Below are 20976 nucleotides of genomic sequence, written 5' to 3'. Positions count from 1 at the left end.
TGTCTGCTAAGCGTGCCCCTCCAGCCTCTGTTTCTGTCTGTCTCCTCTCTCGGTCCTCTCCTCTTCTGTAACCAAACCACCCTCCCTCGGCCTCCGTCTTATGAGACTCCTGAGATACCACTGAGCACACTCAGACAATCCAGAATCATCTTCCACCTCCAGCTCCTTAACTAAGTCACAGCTGCAAAGTTCCTTTTGCCATAGAAAGTAACATTCATAGGTTTGGGGGATTCAGAGGTAGACATCTTTGGGGAGCATTATTCAGCTGACAACAGCATCTAAAGGGATCCTGTTAGAACCTAAATCAGATCCTGTGCCCCTTCTGGTCAAAATCCTCCCTTGGCTCCCGCCCCCCTCAGAATTCATACAAAGCCCTGACACGTCTCCCACCTCCTCTTCTTCTCCTCTCCTCCTCCCTCTCCTGGCTCCAGCCACAGGCCTCCCTCCTGTGCCTCAACAGTGCGTGTAGGCTCCTGCCTCAGGGCCTTTGCATATACCGTTCCCTCTGCCTAGAGCCTTTCGCCCTGCCTCCTCCCAAGGCTGGTTCCTTGTCATCCTTCAGGCCTCACTGCCTCAGAAAGGCCCTCTCGGATACCACCCTCTCCTCACAGTCACGTTTAACACAGTCTGAAATTACCCTGATTGTCTCCTTTCTTATTTATTGTCCCCTTCCCCCACTAGAGTGTTAGCTCCTAACGACCCAGGAGGGGCTGGGTCTGTCTGGTTCTCGGCTGTATCTCTGCTGCCCCAAGGACAGGGCCGGGCACATGGTAGGTGCTCAGAAAATGCTTGCTCCATGAATCCATGTGTGGCCAATCTCAAATGTCCCTCAATGTTGCTGCGAATAAAATACAAATTCATTTAAAGGCATTCTGACCTGCCCAGGGCCTTTTTGGCTTGATTTATTTTCTTAGCCGGTGATTAAAACACTGCCTTCCGATGAAAAGAGTTGGTGAGGCATCATTTATACTAGGCAAGCAAGGACTCAGAAAGGCCTGGCATAGAGACAGGGGTCTCCTGAGGACAGGAGCCACCCGCAGAGGCGGGCGTTCTTCTGGTGAGAAGAGCAGGAGTGCGGCGCATGGCCACCTGGGCAAGAGGTGATTTCTCTCTGTGCCTCAGTTTCTGCATCTGTAAAATGGGGAGCATAACAGGGCTTACCTTGCAGTGGGGACCTCAGTGCTATCGACCTTTGGGGCCAGATAATTCTGTGTTGTTGAAATTGAGCAGGATCCCTGGTCTCTACCCACCAGATGTCAGTAGCAGTCCCCCCGTTGTGACAACCCCAAATGTCCCCAGATATAGCCCCATGTCTCTCGGGGTGGGGGCGGGGGGGCAAGACTGCCCTTGGCCGCCTCCTAGGGCCACCAGGGGGGTTGAGAGGTGATGTGGGCACAGCATCTGGCACTGAACCTGGCGCTCAGCAGCTGCTCAGGGAACGGGGCGGGTGGGGGGAGCCGCTGTCTGGTTAAGCGGGTGGCCAGGCTGGAATCCTGGCTCCACCACTCGTTAGCAGGTGGCCTTGGGTCAAGGGACCCTCCGAGCCCAGTTTCTTCATCTGAAAAATGGGGTAACAAGAGCACTCACTGTCTTGGGGCCATCAGGAGCATTAGAGACCATGCCCAGCACACAGTAAGTGCTCAATAAATGGGAACCCTAATGAAGAGGGTGAGCGACGAGGAAAATGAAAGGTCCCGGAAAAGCGGGAGTAAGAGAAAGGGCACTTTGCAAGCTCTCCCTGGGGTCTCTGGAGTGTGTGCCCCTGCATTAATGGGGGACACAGGGGCAGAGCTGCCCACACCCAGGAGGCCAGCGGTGCAGCCCCTCAGCCCTGCTAGGCCATTTAATAATTAAACTGGAAAAGGGGTGATGGGGCTGGGAGGCCCGCGGTGACCAGGGCCTGGCCTTGTTTGGCTTCGGTGACGTGATGGCCCTGGGATCACGGCCTTCTTGAGCCCATAAACAGGAGGTTGGGCCCTAAGACAGGCAAGGCCAGGCCAAGGTCTGTGCTGGTGGCCTCCTGCCCGAGTCATGGAGGGGGTGGGAAGGGAGGCGTCCGGTGGCGGCCGCAGGGAGGGGGTCGCTGTGGAACCAGGGCTCACAGGGCACTCCCCCCTCCCTCTACCGTTTCTCTCTCCTTCCCTGCCCAACCCCTTCTATTGTCCCCTCCAGTTTATTGTGCACGTACTATATGCAGGGCTCTGCCAAAGCACTTTATATAGATTGATTCCCCCCCGCCCCCATGATGAAGGGGTCCTCCGGTCCCGCCACAAGCCAGTGAGGCTCCCACGGCCCAGGTAAGCAAGCAGGGCTCCCAGCGCGGGAGTCACCACATCCGGGCCCGGGGCCGGAGTCTCCCAAGCTAACCCCACAGCCCCAGCTCTTCCCTCTTGCCTCTCCCTCTCTCTGGGTCTCGCTGGGTCTCTCTGGGTCTCTCTGTCTCTGCGTGTGTGTTTCCTTCTGTTTCTGTATTTCTCATCTTCACTTCTCTGTCTCAGTCTCTCTCTCTCACTGTGTTGCTCTCTCTCTTCTTCTCTCCCCGCCTAGCCTGTCTCTCTCTGGCTGCCCCGCCTCGCGGCCCTGTCTCCCTGCAGCCAGCCCTTGTCCCGACGCCAGCACATTATGTCCCTGGTCAGACCCTGACGTCAGGCAGGGCCTGGCGGGCGGCCACGGGCTGCTGCCGGGCAGGCAGAAGGAGTGCACGCCTTCCCGGTCCCCACTGTAGTGGCCGCCTGCCCAGCTCCCAGCACCGGGCTCCGGCTCTCCCGGCCTGGCCTCGGCTGGCCTGAGAGCGGATGGCCCTTGGCGGCCGCCTGGCCTGTGAGCCTGGGGCTGCCGGCCTCTCGTGTCTCCCCCTCTTCACCCAGACCCCGTGGCCGCACGGGATGGCTCCTGGCCCTGCTCAGTCCCAACCAGCATTCTTCAACCGGGGGGCGGGGGGGGAGGCTCAGAGAGGTGCAAGGGGGGTGGTTCTGGGTGACAGATGAGGGGGTGGCCCAGCTGGGGTTTTAGGGGCAGGGACTTGCCACGGGAGGGGGTGGTAAGGCCAGGCATGATGAAGGAACGCCCCACCTCAAGTACAAACAGTGCCCCTTGCCGAGTTGGTCTTAGGCCCCAGCAGAGCTTGAGTAAGTGGTTAAAAAAATGTAATATTTCTTGTTTGGTTTGTTTGGTTTTCCCCCTTGGATTTTCAAAGCAATGCAATTTCCTTGAAGGACATTTTGAAGGGCACCTGAGCATCCTGGTTTAAAAACGACCTTGGGGTTGGACAGATCTAGCTCAGACCCCCAGCTGGGGGAGCTCGGGCCAGTGGCTTTACCGTTGAGCCTCGGTGTCCTCATCTGTCAAATGGGGATAAGAAATGTACATGCATGCCTCGGACGGTTGTGGGGGGGATGAAGCAAAACCATGTTTCTAGAGCACACTCATCTTTTCTCTTGTCCCTTTTATTTCTTCTCATGTTAAATCGAGGAATGCAGAAACGTACCAAGAGAAAAAACAAAAACAAAACAAAACAAGGTCGCCCAGAGAGAACTGCTCGAAGATTTTCATGGCAATTCAGCTCAGTTCCCGTTTTTATATTGCGATCCTACTGTTGCTGGCTTTGTCATTTTTCATGAAACTGAAACCGGACTTGAAGTTTCATTTCAAATGATCTTGGCATATTTTATCATTTTGTGAGTAGACGCACATGCGAAAGGTTCAAAGGAGGTCTAGCGAGGAGCGAGGCTCTTCCCCAGCCCAGCCCCTGGCCCCCCTTCCCGGAAGCACACACAGCTGGCGATTTCTTGTGTCCTTCCTTCCTCTCCTGGTGTTAAATCATCTTCAGACACATGATTTCTAACCCGTCTATTCATTTGGGCTTTGGTTGTGTTTTTTAATTCACTCCGGTATAACACATGACATTACCAAAAAAAATGAGAACATACCGACACTCAAAAGGAAGGGGAACGTAAGGAAAGCGAGTCACCTGAAATCTTCTGACCCCTTCAACGTTCTGGAGCATGGCCTTTTCCCATTCCTTGATGTCAGGGCACATTCTGGTAGCTACCATGTGTTTTCTTCTTAGTGCTGACCCGAGTTTGTGATGATGTATTTGTGTACTGATCTGATTGTTATCTGCCTTCCCCACTGGGGACAGGGACGGCAATGCCTGTGTCCCCCCGACAGCAGAATGCTGGCACACCGTAGGCCTATAATGGGTATTTTCCAAATGAGCGAAGGAGGGAGTGAATTTATGAAAGGGGCTGTACAATATATTTCACTACCCTGTGACATATATATATATATATATATATATATATATATATATATATATAAAATTATTATTTTTTTTTGCTTAACATACCGGGTACATCTTTGCACATCTCCAGCCAGACAGCAAATCTTCATTTTTCATGTCTACACAGAGGCACCACAATAAACATCTTTTTGATGCTGGCCAGAAGCTTCTGCCCGTAACTGGGAAATTCTTTTTCAAACGCAGATTTGTTAACAGATTCCATATGATCTACCCGTGCCCCAGCCCTTTGGCATTTACTTTCAGCCTGACACTTTACTGGTTTTTGTAGGCCCATTGTTTTCTGGGACAAGTCAAGATTTACTGTCTGTCCCTGACATCATGTTTTTCCAGAGAAGCTTAAGAGTAAAGAACTCATCCCACCCCCACCCCACTGTTTCCGACAGTTAAGGGTTCTGTGGATTTGCTGAAGTTGGGAAACCCAGTGTAACCCTTGCCTCCCTGGCTGCCTTGTTGCAAATAACATACACGAAGCTCAGTCCTACCGCAGGGCCTTTGCACTGCCTGTTCCCCGTGCTTCCCACGGATATTTACTCAGCTAGCCTACCTCAGGTCTCTCATCAAATGTCACCATCTCAGAGAGCAATTCTGCAACCATTTTTTTCTAAATTAGCATCTCTCAGTCACTTACCCAGTTTTGCACTTCTTCATAAAACATATGCCAGGACCTGGTATCATGTTATATCATATTATATTATGCTATATCAATATTTTGGGGTTTTCTCATTTACTGTTCATCTCCCCCACCATGAGGGCAGGAAGTTACTTTGTCTTCTTTCCTACAGTATCCCCAGTACCTAAAACAGGGCCAGGAGCATGGTCAATACTCAGGAAATATTGGCTGCATCGATAAATGTTCATTTCAGGATTCCAAGCTTCCTTCCAGGACTAAGAACAGATGGCCATCATTCACTCATTCATTCATTCATTCATTCAAGATTTATGCATTGAGCACCTAGCATGCACCACGGCCCATCTGGGTGCTGGGAGTACTAGAGTGGGTAAGGAGGACAGGTCCTCCTCTTGAAGGATGCCGTCTGGGAGACACACCTACATCACATCATGACACCCAGGTTGACTTGCTGGTTGCAGGCGACGGGGTGAGAACGGGGCTTGTGCTCTGCCAGGTGTGGGTCCCCAGCTCTAAGGCAGCCCTTGCAGAGCTGGGTAAACTGCCAGGGTGACACCAGTGGGAATGATATCCTTGTCCTCTTTACTTCTGCCTGCTGGTCTTCAGGATAAGTGGAGGACGAATTAAAAAGTGAGGCAGGAAGCCTTTCTGCATTCCTCCCCAGCCCAGTAGGTCTTTGCTTAGGGAGCTAAGCTTCGCCCTACTTTCTGGCTGCCCCACACCTTGTATATCCGCTTCAAGGAAACTCCTTCCCCAGTGGCCATTCTCCCGGAGGAAGATGCCAAAAACTCACTTTCCCAGCCTCCCTTGCAGCTTGGTGCAGGCATGGGGTCTGGGCTTCATCAGGGAGACATGCCTCCCAGAGACGTGTGATTAGAAGAGAAGGACAGGAGGGGGTGCGGAGGAGAAGGCACCAGCTCTAGCAGATGCAGGGGGAGGGGTCCTCAGCGACAAAGCAGCTTCCCTGGGGCAGCTATTCCATGAAACCCAAGCCTCTCTCCTGGCGATGTAGCCTCCCATCCTGACTCTGGCCCACTTGGGCGGATGGTTATTAACAGGCATTAAGAAGGTTCATGTTTTTTGACCCCCCCAACCAAGTCCCTATTCTGGAATTGTGTACTGAGGAAATAACCACAAATAGTGAAAATGCACAGAGATGTTCACCACAGAATTATTTTAGAGTAGCGGGGAGTCTGAAACTACCTAATTGCCCAATCGCCAGGGAACAGTTGAGCTACTTAGGTGGTAATTCCTAAAAGAATGTTAGAGACAATTCCTCCAGCACAATGTTAGTGCAATACTCAGGATTAGGTTCATCTTTGAGTGGCTAAAAACCCCAAATGCCAGGGGCATAAATGAAACAGAAGTTTGTTTCTCTCTTATCGAAAAGAAGTGTGGAGGTGGCTATCCAGGGCTGGTAGGGTGTTTTTATAAATTCATCCAGGACTCAGGTACCTTTTCTCTTATTGCTCCACCATGGCCCAAAATTGCCACTCTGATTCTGGCCATCACGCCTGCATTCCAGCCAGCAAGGAGGATACAAAGAAGAGCAGGCGCCCTCTCTCTGAGGACACTACTTGGAAGTTACTTATGTATCATTGGCCAGAACTTAGTCACATGGACACATCTGGGAAATGTAGTTTTTTTCTGGGTGGCCACATGCCCAGCTAAAACTTGAGATTTCTATTATGAAAGAAGAGGGAGAGGTCAGAGAATGGAGGAGAAACTGGGGTCTCGGCCACAACAGGCAACAATTACAAATAGTGTCCAAGAGGATTTTGTAATAACATGAAAAAAAAACCTGGTTTTGTAGTTTGGGGAATTTGTATTATATAGTGTGATTGCAACTGGATGATAAAATTTCAAAGCAGAGAGAGCTTCTCAGAGGACAAGGCTGCTAGAAAGTGAGCCTTTTGTGGGAAGTCCAATACGAAATTTTATTTTTTCTTTTTATTCTGTATTTTCCAAATTGTCGATAATTGAGCAAATCTAACTTCCGGAAAGAAAGAATCCTGTGCAGATTACAGAATCTGCTTGGGCTATAATTCATGCCCTGCAAGTCTGTTCTGGAATGCGCCAAGGTAGCCACATGGGAAAAGCAGAAATGAGATTACATCTAGTCACGGACAACATGGTTGTGAATGGGGAGAAGTCCAAGGGACCCACAAAAATCGACTTGAAAAAGAGGGACCTGGGACTTAACACAGGTTCAAATCACAGCATTGCTGAAATGTCAGCCCCGTGACCTTGGGCAAACCACTAACCTGGCCGTCTCTGCCTCTGTACAGTAGAAGGACGAAAAGCATCCGTCTCCAGGCGTAAGGGTCTCGAGGAGGAGGTGCCTTCTGCAGAGTATGCGCACCTGTGCCCCGCATGGAGCAAACTCTAGACCACGGGTTCTCTGCCAGGAGACATTGGCCATGTCTGAAGACATTCCTGGTTGTCACAACCGGGATGGAGGGAATGCTACTGATACCAGGGACGCTGCTAACAGTCTACACGGCCACCTGAGTGGAGAAAGCCTGCCCTGTACACACACATCAGCTGCGACCACTATCAGGCCGGTTTCCTGGCTTTTGCTGTCAGACCTGCACGCACGGTGTTGGCCGGCTGGGTCGCACACCTGCGTGTGGGAGGATCGGTGCGGGATGTGTTTCTGGGCAGGAGTCTCGACAGCATCCCTGCTCTGCACCCACATGCTGAAGCCTCCTGAGTGCCCCCGTGGGGTCTTCTGCCGCGTGTCTCAAGCTCCCCACCGGGAAGCTGGGAATGTGTACCGGGGAGCTGGGAGAAGGAGCAGGGGGGCGACTGGCCCCCAGTCCAGGGACTAAAAATGCGGCTGTTGCTGCACCAACAGGACCTGCAGGGTGAGTCCCCCGTGCTTACCATCCAGCAGGCATGCTGCTCTGCTCCTTCCGGCCTCCTGAAACCCCACTCCGTGTCAGAGAAGAGGAGGTAGGCTGCAGGACGGTGCAGGAGTCAGCCGGCCCCAGAGCCAGCACTCTTCCCAGAACTCACTGCCCTGCTCAAGGGTTCGCCACCTGGCTGCATATCAGAATCACCTGTGGAGCCCTGAGGACCCCCCAGACTCCCGGGCATCCCCGCCCGCCCAGTGAGGCCAAGCTTGGTTCTGGAATCAAACAGATCTTGACTTGAATCTTGGCTCCTCCACCTCCTGGAGCTGTGTGACCTGGGGTCAGTGACTAGCTCTCTGAGCCTCAGGTTTGTCCTCTAAAAAAAAAAAAGATTAGTGGGCACCTGGGTGGCTCAGTCAGGTAAGCGTCTGCCTTCAGCTCAGGTCATGATCTCGGGGTCCAGGGACCCCCTGCTCAGTGGGGAGTCTGTTTCTCCCTCTCTCTCTGCCGCTCTCCAAACCCGGCCCCTGCTCGTGCTCTCTCTCTCTCTCTCTCAAATAAATAAATAAAATCTTTAAAAAAAAAAAGATTAGTATTAGTTACTAGCTCAGAGGGTGGCCGTGAGGTTCAGTGAAATGCCCTACCTCATAGGCTGCACATGGGGCCTGGTATACAGTAAGTACTCATTAAATGTTGGCTTTTATTTTTATTTTTGGAGCAGGGCTTGGACCCCTGTGTGTGTGTGTGTGTGTGTGTACTATCTAAGCTCTTTAATTGATTCTGATGTGCCCAACTAGTTATCTATCCATCCATCCAACCATCCATCAACCACCCATCCATCCATCCATCCACCCATCCATCCATCCATCATCCATCCATCCATCCACTGAATCATCCATCTATCCATCCATCCATCATCCACCCATCCACCCATCCATGCACTGAATCATCCACCTATCCATCCACCATCCATCCATCCCATCATCTATCCATCCATTCATCATCCACCCATCTATCCATCCATCTATCCATCCATCCATCCATCCATCCATCCATTCATCATCCACCCATCTATCCATCCATCTATCCATCCATCCATCCATCCATCCATCCATCCATCCATCCATCCATCCAATCGTCTCTCCATTTATTTATTCAGCCATTTATTTAACACAAACTATGTGCCTGGCTGGGCTTTAGGCCCTGATGACATAAAGTGATCAAGATAAAGGCCCGCCCCTCATGATGTTGACAATATCAGTGTTGGGAGAATAGACTAGAAAATAAGTGAATAAATAAGTAAAGTCATGTGGTATAAACTGCTGGACACATAAACAGGTAGGATAGTGGAATAGCATGGGATGAGCTTCTCTTCCAGATGGGGTGAGAAGCAGATATCCTCTGTTTGCCCTTCCAGACCCCCCTTCACCCCATTCTGTGTCTCAGAGCAAATCTGGGTAGATAGCACCAACCTTAGGACCCCATGCCTCCCCAAGGTAGATGCCAGAAAACTCACTTTCTTAGCCTCTCTTGCAGCCTAGGTACAGCCATGACAGCTATTTTGGGGAAACAGAAAGGAGCCTGAGAGGTAGACGTGGGAACTGAGGTTCTGACAGGGCAAGGGGTTCCTATGAAACCAGGTAGCTGGGGAGGGGAGGAGGCCGGCTTTGAGCCCAGGTGTACTGGATCTCTCAATTTGAGCCCCTCACCGGTTCACGGCCCTCACTGTGGGCAGTTGCAACGAGTTGACAGGAAGAGAAGGAAAAGTTGAGAAGGTCAGCCGGTGTCACACGCTGAGGCCCAGCTTAGCGTTTACCGGGCACCTGCTGTAATCCAGACGTGGCTCTGCCCTTCATAAGTGTGGGCTCACCACAACCCTACAAGACAGGATGAGCAAATCAGTATTCAGAAAAGTTAGGCAAATTGCTTGAAGTCACACAGAAAAGGAGTCAGTATACCCCACCTCCAACAAGAAGACCAACTGAAGGGGCGCCTGGGTGGCTCCGTCATTAAGCGTCTGCCTTTGGCTCAGGTCATGGTCCCAGGGTCCTGGGATCGAGCCCCGCATCAGGCTCCCCGCTCGTCAGGAGGCCTGCTTCTCCCTCTCCCACTCTCCCTGCTTGTGTTCCCTCTCTTGCTGTCTCTCTGTCAAATAAATAATTAAAATCTTAAAAAAAAAAAAAAAAAAGAAGACCAACTGAAGATGTGTGGGCATATATCCGACTCTCTGAGCACACCCTGAGCAACCTGGGGTCAGGGTCCACATCTGAAACTTTTTTCCATTTCCAGACCAAACCCAGGGCACTCCATACGCTAGGCCCGCAATAAAAACATAAACACTGCAAGAAAGCATGACCAATTTACAGGGTTTTGCTTGAAAAATTTTAGAAGCTCAGAGGCTCTTCCTTCTTACATTTTTTTCTCCTAAATATCTTTCACTTGAAAACTCTCTGAGTCATTCTTTGGATTCATTTTAGTTCTTCTAAAATGGTGGCCTTGTGTGTGTGTGTGTGTGTTGGGGGGGGGGCAGGGTGTAAAAAGCAATATTTCCTACATTCTCAGCCAGGACTATAATATGTATCTACCCAGCCTTCTATTTCTCCATTTATCTACCTGCCATCAATCTACCTACACACTTCCAAGCACCCATTCTATTCACTCATTCTCTGGAACCTTCCATTCATTCTTCCATTGATTGATAAATTCAATCATCATCTATCTGTCCATCCCTTCATCCACCAACCCATCCATCCATCCATCCATCCATCCCTTCATCCATCCATCCTTTCATCCCCCATCTATCCATCCATCTCTCCCTCCCTCCATCCACAAACACCTACCAAGCATCTCCTTTGCACCAAGCCCTATGCTGGACTCAGAAGCCCTAGAAACAAATAAGACTTGGTCCTCGAACTCACAGAGCTCCCAGTACAGTGGGAGATGGTAGGAAGGGCTGGTTCATTCATTTCTTCTCCCTATGTTCCATGCTGCCTCCCATGGGTCAAGCAGTGTTAGACCCTGGGGAACAAAGATAAAGGAGACAAGGTCCTTGGGCTCCCATCCTAGTGAGAGCAACAGTAAATATGAACCCAGGCAGGAAGTGCATGTTCAATAATAATTTTGTTCGTCCGCACATGTTTGCTGATGCCCCCCCCCATGCCGGACCCGGGCTCTGGGGACACCAAGATATGAAAGATTCACTCTTATCCACTAGGAGCACTGTCCAGCAGAGAGTTCGCGCAGAATATGGTATAAGCTACCATCAGGGTGTGAGCAGGGGTGCTCCGAAGCAGGGAAGGCGGTCTGGGGAGCTTCCTGGGGGAGGTTGGGCCTGGTCTGAGCCTCAAGGACCCGCTGGGTTCTGCTGGCTAGCCCCGCTCCCTGGGCTCCCCGCAGCCTTCTTTCCTCCCTTCTGCAGAAGGTGAAGGTCAGACTCAGGGGCCCCCGGACACCCCCTCCTTCCCACTCAAGCAGCTCTTTTGAGGCTAGGACTCAAACCCTGTCTCAGGGCAAGGCCCTGGAGAGCTAGCTGGCCAAAACTTGGAGACTGTCCCACAGTGACCAAGGTCCATCAGTGACATTGAGATTGTTTGTGCAAGTATGCTCCATTTTCCTATGCAGTCTTGTTTACAGAAAAAAACCCCAACTCTGCTAACATGACTTCTGGTGGGGTGTGAAGGGGGTGGCCGAGAGTGTCTACCATGCAGGGCGCCCTGGGGAACAGAGCCATTGGTGCCAGGGAGAGGCGAGGGGCAGAGGTCAGGCTGCAGGTGGCAACAGGGGCCAGGTCACGCAGGACCTCACAGGCCTTAGGAAGGGCTCAGGGTTTGCTGTGAATGGTAATGGAGAGGATTTGAGCTGGACTCCACTGGGTTAAACATAAAATTCAAAACATCCAGATGGCTCGTGATTAGTTCATCTGCTCATTCATTCATTCAACCAATATTTGAGTACCTACTCGGTTCCAAGCACTGTTCCAGGCACTGGGGAATCAAGGGTGAACGTAACAGCCACAGACCTTGCGTTCTTGGTACCAGCGGGGGACACAGACCCTAAGTCAAATAATCACACAGTGAAATACAATGACAAGTGCTGTCAGGGAAGGCTTCTCCCAGGGGACACGTAAGCAGCTGGTTTAATCATTCAGCCAATGTGTCAGGCATTGTGCTGGGTGAGAAAGGCAGGGATGCAGGTGAGCAAGGCAGACCTAGTCCCTGCCCTCAGGAGATGATGTTCTAGTGGGGGAGACACACCCCAAAACAAACAATAGCACAGTGAGGTAAATGCCGTTGGGGTCCTGGAGAGGGGCTGTGGAAGCAGGGAGGGCTTCCTAGAGGAAGGGGGATGAACAGGACTTAGTGAGGTGAGGGACTGTGTATGGAGGTGAGGGAGGGGCAGGTGGGGTGTCTCTCCTGTGACCCGCTGGACTCCGGGGGCAGGGAAAGGTGGGAGAAGATGCCATAGCTTTGGGGGAAGGTCAAGACTCTGTGGAACGAGGGCCAAGGCTGTGGACCCAGGGAGGCAGAGCGTATGTCTGGGGTGCCCTCTGTCTCTCCATCTCTGTCTCCTCTGTTTCTCTCATTATCTCCGTCTCTGGCTTTCACTGTCAGATACTAACAGGTCCTCGGATCCTCTCGGTGTCTCTTGGCTCCTGTTTCTCTTTCTCTTTTTTTCCACACTCTGGTCATCTTTGCGAGATGTCAGTAAGAGACAAGGACACTGGGAAAAACCTGGGGCGGGTGGGCAGGAAGCGAGGTCAGGGGCACAAGGACAGCTGAGCACAGGGACAGGCGGTGACTGAATGTTCTGTTTTGGAAAGACAGCTCTGGTCGGGGGCGAAGGTGGAAATCCGATAACCTGGCCTAACCCTGCTCCAGCCAGCCCTCTGGCCAGCAGCCCGTGACCTGTGGATGCTGCACAGAATTTTCCCAGAGGGAGGGGATGAAGGGGGAAAATGGCCCACGGGCAGCTTTTCCTCTGCAAGTGGGACCAACAGGAAGGGATGGAAATAAGGGAAGAGCGAATGCCCCGGTGAGACCTCGGCGTGGCCTGCTTGTCTCTACATGCTTTTCAAAGGTTTAACAACTTCGGAAGTGCTTACGTGCGCGCCAGGCACCACGTCCTCGCTAACCCTCCCAAACAGAGCATTTGGGTTTGAGACCATGGACTCTGGAGCCAGACCACCTGAGTCTGAAGGCTGGTTTTGCAAATGCCTAGTTCTGTGACCCGGCATAAGGTCCTGAGCCTCTTTCTTCATGTGTGAAACGGGAAAGAAAATAGCACCTGTCTCATACATGGGAGGTCAAGTTTAATATTAGCTAATACATGGAACAAAGTAAGTGCTCAACAAAATTCAAGTATTTTTATGTCAGCCTTGTGATTGAAGAGCTCATGCTAAGGAGGCAGAGGGAGTCACGTTCAAATCCCTGCTCCACCGCTTCCTAGCTCTGTGACCTTGGTTAGGGCTCATAACCTCTCTGGCTGTCTCTCTTCTTACCTGGTAAGTGCGGATGGTTGTAGGCCTCGCCTCAGTGGTGGTTGAGAGGTTCTATGTGTGTGTCAAGTAGATAGAAAGCACTTACTTCCCAGGTGAAGCTTAGTCTCGAAGAAGTTCATTCTTTTCCTCCATATGTCCAGCAGGCTCCTGGGCTTCAGAGCACCCACGATGTACTGGGTCCTCGACTCTTCCTGTTTGGGAAGGCAGCAGTGGGCAGCTGGAGAGGGAGCGAGCCCCCTGGGGGCCCAAATGAGACCTGACAACAGCCTTCCCGTGCAGGCATTATCAACCCATTTCACAGAGGTGGAAACTGAGGTCTGGAGAGGTAAGTAGGCCGCCAAGGCCAAAGGTTCGTGAGCACCGCTCCTCGGAGCTGCTCTCGACCTGAACTTCTGTGACAACCCCACCCACCACTTCCTCTGTCCTCAGAGGCAGCTGGGACCTCTACCTCTCTCATACTCTCGGCTTTGTCCTCCTGCCTTGGCATCCCCGGATGGCCCAGGGTGGGCCTCAGAAATGTTGTTGTACCAGACAGAATCTGCAAGCACAAAGGGCTATGCTGTTCCTGAATTAACGCTCCCATCCCTGGCCTGCTTCCTTATCCTATGCCAGCCAGCTGGAGGAAAACAAGAGGGCCATGAAGCCCCGCAGCACCGCCCTCGCTACCAGGTAAAGCAGGTGCCAGGTGCAGGAAGGGACAGAATGGGGTCTTGGGGTCTGGAACCCCAGAGTCCCAGGTTCTCATGCCTGGCTGTGTGACTCTGGCCATGGCACTTCCTCTCTCTGAGCCTCACTTTCCTTGTCTGTAGAATGGGCACAATCATCATAATCTCCACCCCTTTCAGTTGATGTGCCGAATAGAGAAAGCACGGGCATGGGGCAGGTGCTCAGAAAATGACAATTGTCCTTACTATGTGGGAGGGGTGGCTGAAAGCCTTTCCCCCAACCCCAATCCCTCAAGCCCAGTTTGGCTTCTTATGGTCAGTGGTGAGCTCCTCGTGAGGAAGCAGAGTGGGTAAGAGCACGAGCCCCGGTCTTGACTGCCTGGAGTCAAATCCTGCCTCTGCCACCTGTGAGCTGTGTGACCCCCGCTAAGTGACTTAACTTCTATGGGCCTTAGTTTCCCCATTCCTGAAGAGATGAAATAACAGTCCCCGTCTCTCTGAGCTGTTGTGACGATCAAACAGGTTCACAGATGTAAAGGCTGGGATCCTGCCAGGCACACAGTGAGAGCTAGGGAAGAGTTTGCTGCTCTTCAGACCCCGAAGGCAGAAGGGACCTGGTCTTCCACACAATTTACAAAGGCCTCAGGGCCGGGGAAGGAGTGGGGGGGCCGGGGGAAGAATGCCATCTGACCCAGGAGGGATTCTGCAAAGCAAGATCCGTCATATTGGCAAAGGGCTCTGTGCAGGTCCCTCGGGGCCCCAGGGAAGGGCTGCCCCACATCCGTGCTTCCGTGGGAGCCCAGCGCAGCGTTTGGCCTTCTCCATAAGGTGGAAGGATCATCCTTCTAGTTACTCAGCCTGGAACCCTGAACTCATCCCCGATTTCTGGATTTCTGTCACACCTGGTGGAGCAGCGTGGCCCGTCAGCTCTACTTTCTGAACAAATCCAGAACGTGAGGCTCTGGACTTCTCCTCTCCCCACGGCCACGGCCACGGCCACACCCTGGGCCCGGTCATTATCTCCTACGGCCTGGACCGTCACAGATACCTCCTCCGTGACTGTAGCCCTTCCCTCCTCGCCCCTGCAGTCCAATGCTCCACACGCAGCCAGGGCGGGTCTTTCAGAAGCTAGAACCTAGGCCACGCTCTCCTCTGCGCAGGACCCTGCACAGTTCCCATCTGCCCTAGAGAAAAGCCCAAGGCCCTCCAATGACGTGCAAGCCTCGGCCCCGCGACCCTCTGCCTTCACTGCTTCCCACGAAACCCCTCACTCGGGCCGCCCCAGCCACACTGGCCCTCTCCTCATCCTCACACAAGCCAGGCACAATCTCAGGGCCTTTGCACCTGCTCCTTCCTCTGCAGGGGACGCTCTTCCCCCAGATAGCCCCCCTGCTCCATCCCGCATTACCCATTAACGTGGATCCTGCTCTCCACCTCCCAAATATCAGCTCCACAAGGACAGGGGCTGGTCTCCGTGCCTTGTTCATTGTCGCGTGTCAACACACACAGGCAACCAATAAACAGGGGTGAATGTGTCACCTTCACCACTGCTGGAGAATGACAGCCAGAGGCCAGGAGAGGCCGGGACCACAACAGGCTCTGGCAGCCGGCTGGGCTGGAGAGGCTGGGGGCCCACCAGGAGTTGGTGGGGGGGAGGAGGAATGGTCCCTCCCAGATGGAGCAGAGATGAGGGGATGGGGACGAGCGTGGGGAGGAGGACGGAGCCCTGCTACCTGGCCTGAGGGTCTGGAAGGATGGAGCTGCCCCTGAGTGGGAGGGGGAGCCGGGGGGAGGGGCAGGTTTTGATCGGGGACACGTCAGCTGAGAGCTGGCTCTCAGGGCTTTGCTGAGGCCTGGCCACTGTCCCCGGGGCTCGGGAGCCAGCAGAGTGAGACACGGAGCCCCCGACTTCTTGGCACTTTCTCGAGAACTTGAATGCCCGAGCTGCCACAGACTCACCAGGAAGCCTTGAACCAGCGCGTGCCATCTCTCCCCGGCCTCACTTTTCCCATCTGTCAATGGGATGACAATCCCTCCTCCCAAGGCTCTGGTGAGCCCCAGTGATCTCATGCCTCTGAAGCGCCTGGCACCCGGTGGGCGCTTGACCAGAGCTCATTTGTCCCCTGTCCAGCCCCCAGGCCGGCTGCCCCCCAGGGGATTGTGCTGTAAGCATTATTTTTAACTGTGGCTCCAGCAAGCTGGGCAGTGGCCCTGAAGGCCGCGGGAAGACCACAGGGTGAGCAACATCCCAGCTCCCTCGATGCCAGGAGGCCGTGGCGTGGAAACATCAGGGGAGGCCACCCTGGGCCCAGGCTTTGGTAACCCTTTATACGGAATTATGTCATGTCACCCGGTGCTGTTTATAAACAGCACTGACCTTTCCCAAGCAGGGGACTGGGGGAGGGGGCTGCAGTCCAGTCTCCCCGCCCCTCACCCCCAGCCCGAGCTGCTGGGGACCCCTCCCATCAGCCCTCATTCACAGAGCAAACTTGGGGCGGCTGGCCTCTGGCCAGACTTTGCCTACTTGTTTCAACACCTCTGAGCATTTTGCAGCTGACCAGCCCTGGGGTATTTTTAAACATTGGCCTCGGCCAACCTCTTTGTCACATTCCAGTCGGGGCTTGGATTTAGTGCATGTCCCAGTTTAGGGTAGTCCGGGGGTGGTGGTGGGGGGGCAGGATTCGTTGACAACAAACATTTAACAAAATTCCAGGACCTGTAGTCCTACTGTGTGCTGGGCCTTGTAGCAGGAATGGAGAGGCCCCAGGTGACCTCACGGTTCTCAAGGTGGTCCTAGTCTGTCGAGGACACTGTGACTGAGGCTAAGTGGAGGCTAAGACAGCAATGACAACTCAGATGTCTACAGAGCCCAGCGGGTTACGTAAATGAGTGAAGGGGGCCCTGCGGGAGGTGACAGGGAGGGGTGGGAGCTGCCGTGCACCCATCGGAAGGGGGAGGCTCCCCCTCAGTTCCGGCCTCTGTCAGCCCAAGAGCATCAAGACCAGTATGCCCAGACCTCCGACTTCCCCAAAGAAGCTGCGAACCTAGGTTTATGTGGAATTTCCTGCAAACATTTCTTGACTTTTAAATGTTGGCAACAAATTTTTTTTTAATGTTAAAAACATTCTGAGAGCCAAATGAAACCCGTTTGTGGGCTGGACTCAGCCTACAGAGTCAAGTAGATAGAAGCAAACAGTTTGTGCCTTCTGATACAAACAGATGCATTAGTAAAAGCTCAACAAACTCAGGCTGAGCACCTGCTCTGAGCTCCTTCTACTATTCCAGGCCCCAGGGAAACAGCGGGGAACAGGATGGACAACATCCCTGTCCTCGCTGCTGTATTTCCAGGGCTGTGCCCAGGCCGGCTTGTCCTGACTTGTGAATCCTGCAAGCTGGTTGTTAAGACACAGACATCATTAGGAATTAAATTATATGAACTTACAATTAAATAAATTATCATCCAAAACAGAGGTAACAACGACTCAAACTTACCACTCTAATTGTTTCATTATTGTCTATATTCTCAAGCTTACTCACATCTATTGCATCTATTATATCATACAATATCACATTGTTAATATGATGGAAATAGTATATAATGGCAGGGCGCTACGCATCTCTCCTCAACTCCAAGTTCAATGAATTCATGTTGAAATTGGTCATGGTGGGAGTATTTACACCACAAAAATTGGCAAAGGTAAAATCAGAGCTCCCCCTTGCTGAGAGCCAGTTGTTGAACATTTAGCAGCAGACCAGATTAAGACAAATATACTGATAATATGTAATATGTCAGATAATAATGCCTACAATGAAGGAAAATTAAGTAGGTAGAGGGTTTGGTGGTGATGGAGGGGAGTATTTTAGATGGGCAGGCCAGGAGGAGATGATACTCGAGCAGAGACCTGAATAAAGTGAGAGAATGAGTCAGACAGATATCTGGCAGAAGGAGGTTCAGACAAAAAGAACAGCAAGTTTCTGCCTGGGGGCAGGTACAAGCTTGCTAGTTTGGGACAGGGAGGAGGCAAGTGTGGCAGGAACAGAGTGAGGGAGGGAGGGTAGGGATGAAGCTGGGAGGAAGGCAAAGGTCAGATCATACAAGGTCTTATAGGCCACGGTGAGGAGGAGGATTTTTACTTTAAGGGAGATAGGAGTCCTAGAGGGTTTTGAGCAGGGGAATGGCAGACTTAATTTATCTTTTAAACAGTTTCCTCTGACTGTGGTGAGTGGAGTGGAATAAAGCTGGAAACTGGGAGAGTAGGGAGGAGGCCAGGATCACATTCCAGGCAGGTGAGGATGGTGGTTATAAAGGTGACAAGAATACGGATTCAGAATGTGTTTGGCAGTCAAGTCAAGAGGACTTCTGATGAATGGGATGTGTGGGGTGAGGGAACAGGGAGTCAAATATGCTCCCCAGGTTTTGGTCTGAGCGCCTGTGGGGGGTGGGGGGACACCATCTCCTGAGATGAGACTAGAAGGCGGGACCAGGACCTAGGAGGGTAATCGGAGGGCTCTGTTTTGTGATGTTTGGAGGGGGTGGTACCCAGGTGGAGGTGTCAACTGGCCAGTTGGGCACTGGAGTCCGGAGCACAAGGTAGTTCTAGAAGCAGTGTCTTTCTTTTGCTACAGCACCCCCAAGCCAGGGGAAATGCTGCTGGGGGTTGAGGAGGGTTCTGGGAAGGCCTTACACTGAAGAAGTTGTAAAGTTTAAGGAGAGGCATCTGGCAGGTGGAGAATGGAGGAACAGCATTCTGCAGGAGGGAACAGCAAGGGGAAAGGCCAAGTATAACCTTTTTGTAGAATGGTGTGGGAGGGAAGGCCAGGGTGGGAGAGGAGGCTAGAGAGGCAGAAGAGCAGATCTGGGAAAGGGCTGTTTGTTTTACCAAAGGAGGCTGGAGGGTGCCCTCAGGGTGCTGGGGTGAATTGTGAGCAGGTGTAGGCCACAGAGAGCACCTTAGGAAGGAAACGCTTCATCCCCTTCTGCCCTTACGTATGTTGCATGGGATTCAGAGCCTCCTGCGCCCTGCTCCCAGCATACACAGCAAAACCCCCTCCAAGTCAGCCGGAGCCTTGGCCAACCCAGCCAGTGTCTTGGAGAATTTATGCCAACGAGCCAGGAAAATAAAACAACCCTGAGGGGAGGGAGGAGGGTTAAAAAAATATTCTGGAACCTTTGGTTTCTGGATTCCCATCATGCAGAAGGACCAGACGTTCACTTCCCGGGACTGAGGGATGACCGAGGTGACCAAGGCATGGCAGGGAGCTCGGGTGTTTACAGGATCTTTGTGACCATCCTCTGGGAAGAGGCACTGGGGACAAGGGGTCTGTCCCTGGGACTTGGGGCCCACCCTGTCCCCAGTTCGGGTCTGAGTTCAAGGCAGGCTTTTCTGCCACATACTTGCTGTGTGATCTTGGGCAAGTCATTGGTCTTTCTGAGCCTCAATTTTCTTATCCATACAAAGGGCTAATAATGGCATCTATAACCATGTCACTCACCTGCGCCCAGCAATTACTAGGGATGAAGCTGAGATAACATAGGTCAATAATTGAGCCCAGGGCCTAGCTCATGATACGCTCCCAATAACTGTCAGCTGTCAATCATTATTAGTAATGCTATTATTAATTACGAGCGCTTACTTATGCCAAGCTTTGAGATGCACACACTACCTCATTCAAGCCTCATTCCCTCCCTGGGAGTGAGGATTATTATCAATTGCATTTTACACACAGGGAAACAGAGCCTCGGACAGTGGACCAGGCTTGCCCAAGTTAAAACTGCTAGTGGGGGACACAGCTGGGATTTGAACTTACATCTGCCCTCAAAATGTGTTCCTGTGTTCATTCTGGGTTCTGTCTCCTGTGAATCAAACCAGGCTCCAGAATCTGGGGAAAGAGTAGTTCGTGTGACCCTCGGCATCCATCCACACCAGTGGGCCCCCTGCCTTTCCCAGAGCCAGCCAGCTCAGACCACACACATGTCCTAGGCTGTAGACAGGACACGAATGATGGCTGTCCCAGGGCAGGAAAGGGCCTGGAGAAGCAGAGCCCTAGGCCAGCCTGAGGCCTTCCTCTTGAATCAGGAGTCCAGCCGGGCACCGGCGTCCCATCAATAAACGGGCCCAAAAATAGCTTGCTGGGCCCGGCCAGGACAAGAGGACCAGGACGTCCCGTTCCCACTGGCTCTGGCCGGAGAGTGACCGTGTACTTGGCCTTCCCCATTGGAGGCTATTGGAAGGGAGGGCAGAGCTCATCCTGCCTGAGGACTCATGGGAATAAGCTGGGCACCAAACCTCCCGACCTGGGCACCGCGGGGCTTCTGGAAGGCACCGCTGGTGAGGGAGATGGCTTTGGGGGCTGGGGGGGTGGTTGGACTGGGCCTCTCCTCTTAGTAGGCAGCTTCCCAGGACGTTCAGAGTGCGGTCGCCAGACTCACGAGCTGTCAGGGTGTGCTCTGGGCTTCACCCGCATCACCGACTTAGTGCGCACACCCGCCCGGGAGGGGGCTCCCAAGTCCCTCCTTTTCAGACGGGGAAACCCTGGCTCACCCACCCAGGTGCACACAGCCAGTTACGCGGCCGCCCCAGGATTTAAACCCGGTTATGTGTCCCGTTGCAACTACAACATACTCTGGGAAACTCAGTGGCCTAAAACAACACAAATGGTTGGAAGTCCCAAACGGGTCTCACGTGGCTAAAATCCAGGTGTCAACAGGGGTGTGTTCCTTCTGGAGGCTCTGCTCCTTGCCTTCTCCAACTTCTAGAGGCCACAGTCCTTGGCTCTGACCTCTGTTCTGTTGACACATCAACTTCTCTGATTGGGACCTTCCTGCCTCCCTCTTAAAAGGACCCTGTGATGACGTTGGCCCTACGGGTCACCCAGGTTAATCTCCCATCCTAAGACCCTTAACTTTATCCCATCTGCAAGGTCCCCTTTGCCGTGTAAGATCACATGTTCTCAGGTCCTGGGGATCAGGACGTGGACATCTTTGCGGAGCCCTCATTCCACCTACCATGAACCCCGAACCCGCCCTT

General features: G+C 52.7%; 1 long non-coding RNA gene across 2 annotated transcripts; it reads right to left on the bottom strand.

Moving 5' to 3' along the window:
* Nucleotides 1–4510: 4510 nt before the first annotated feature.
* LOC123851892 (uncharacterized) lies at nt 4511–20095 on the bottom strand. Of its 2 annotated transcripts, XR_008506946.2 has the most exons (7): nt 19921–20095; nt 19757–19828; nt 13369–13474; nt 11745–11838; nt 10705–10804; nt 9750–9931; nt 4511–9663 (listed from the first exon to the last, which is right to left on the bottom strand). It is a non-coding gene; the product is annotated as an uncharacterized LOC123851892 (long non-coding RNA). The 2 variants fall into 2 exon arrangements; XR_008506947.2 differs by lacking the exon at nt 10705–10804 and having other exon boundaries at nt 19921–20094.
* Nucleotides 20096–20976: the final 881 nt, after the last annotated feature.

Source organism: Mirounga angustirostris, unplaced genomic scaffold (assembly GCF_029215605.1).
Source record: "Mirounga angustirostris isolate CCGP_5_RB_7025 unplaced genomic scaffold, mMirAng1.0.hap1 SCAF_10, whole genome shotgun sequence".
NCBI lineage: Eukaryota > Metazoa > Chordata > Mammalia > Carnivora > Phocidae > Mirounga > Mirounga angustirostris.
Note: the sequence above shows the minus strand (reverse complement) of the source record. Positions and strands in the feature narration are given on the sequence as shown.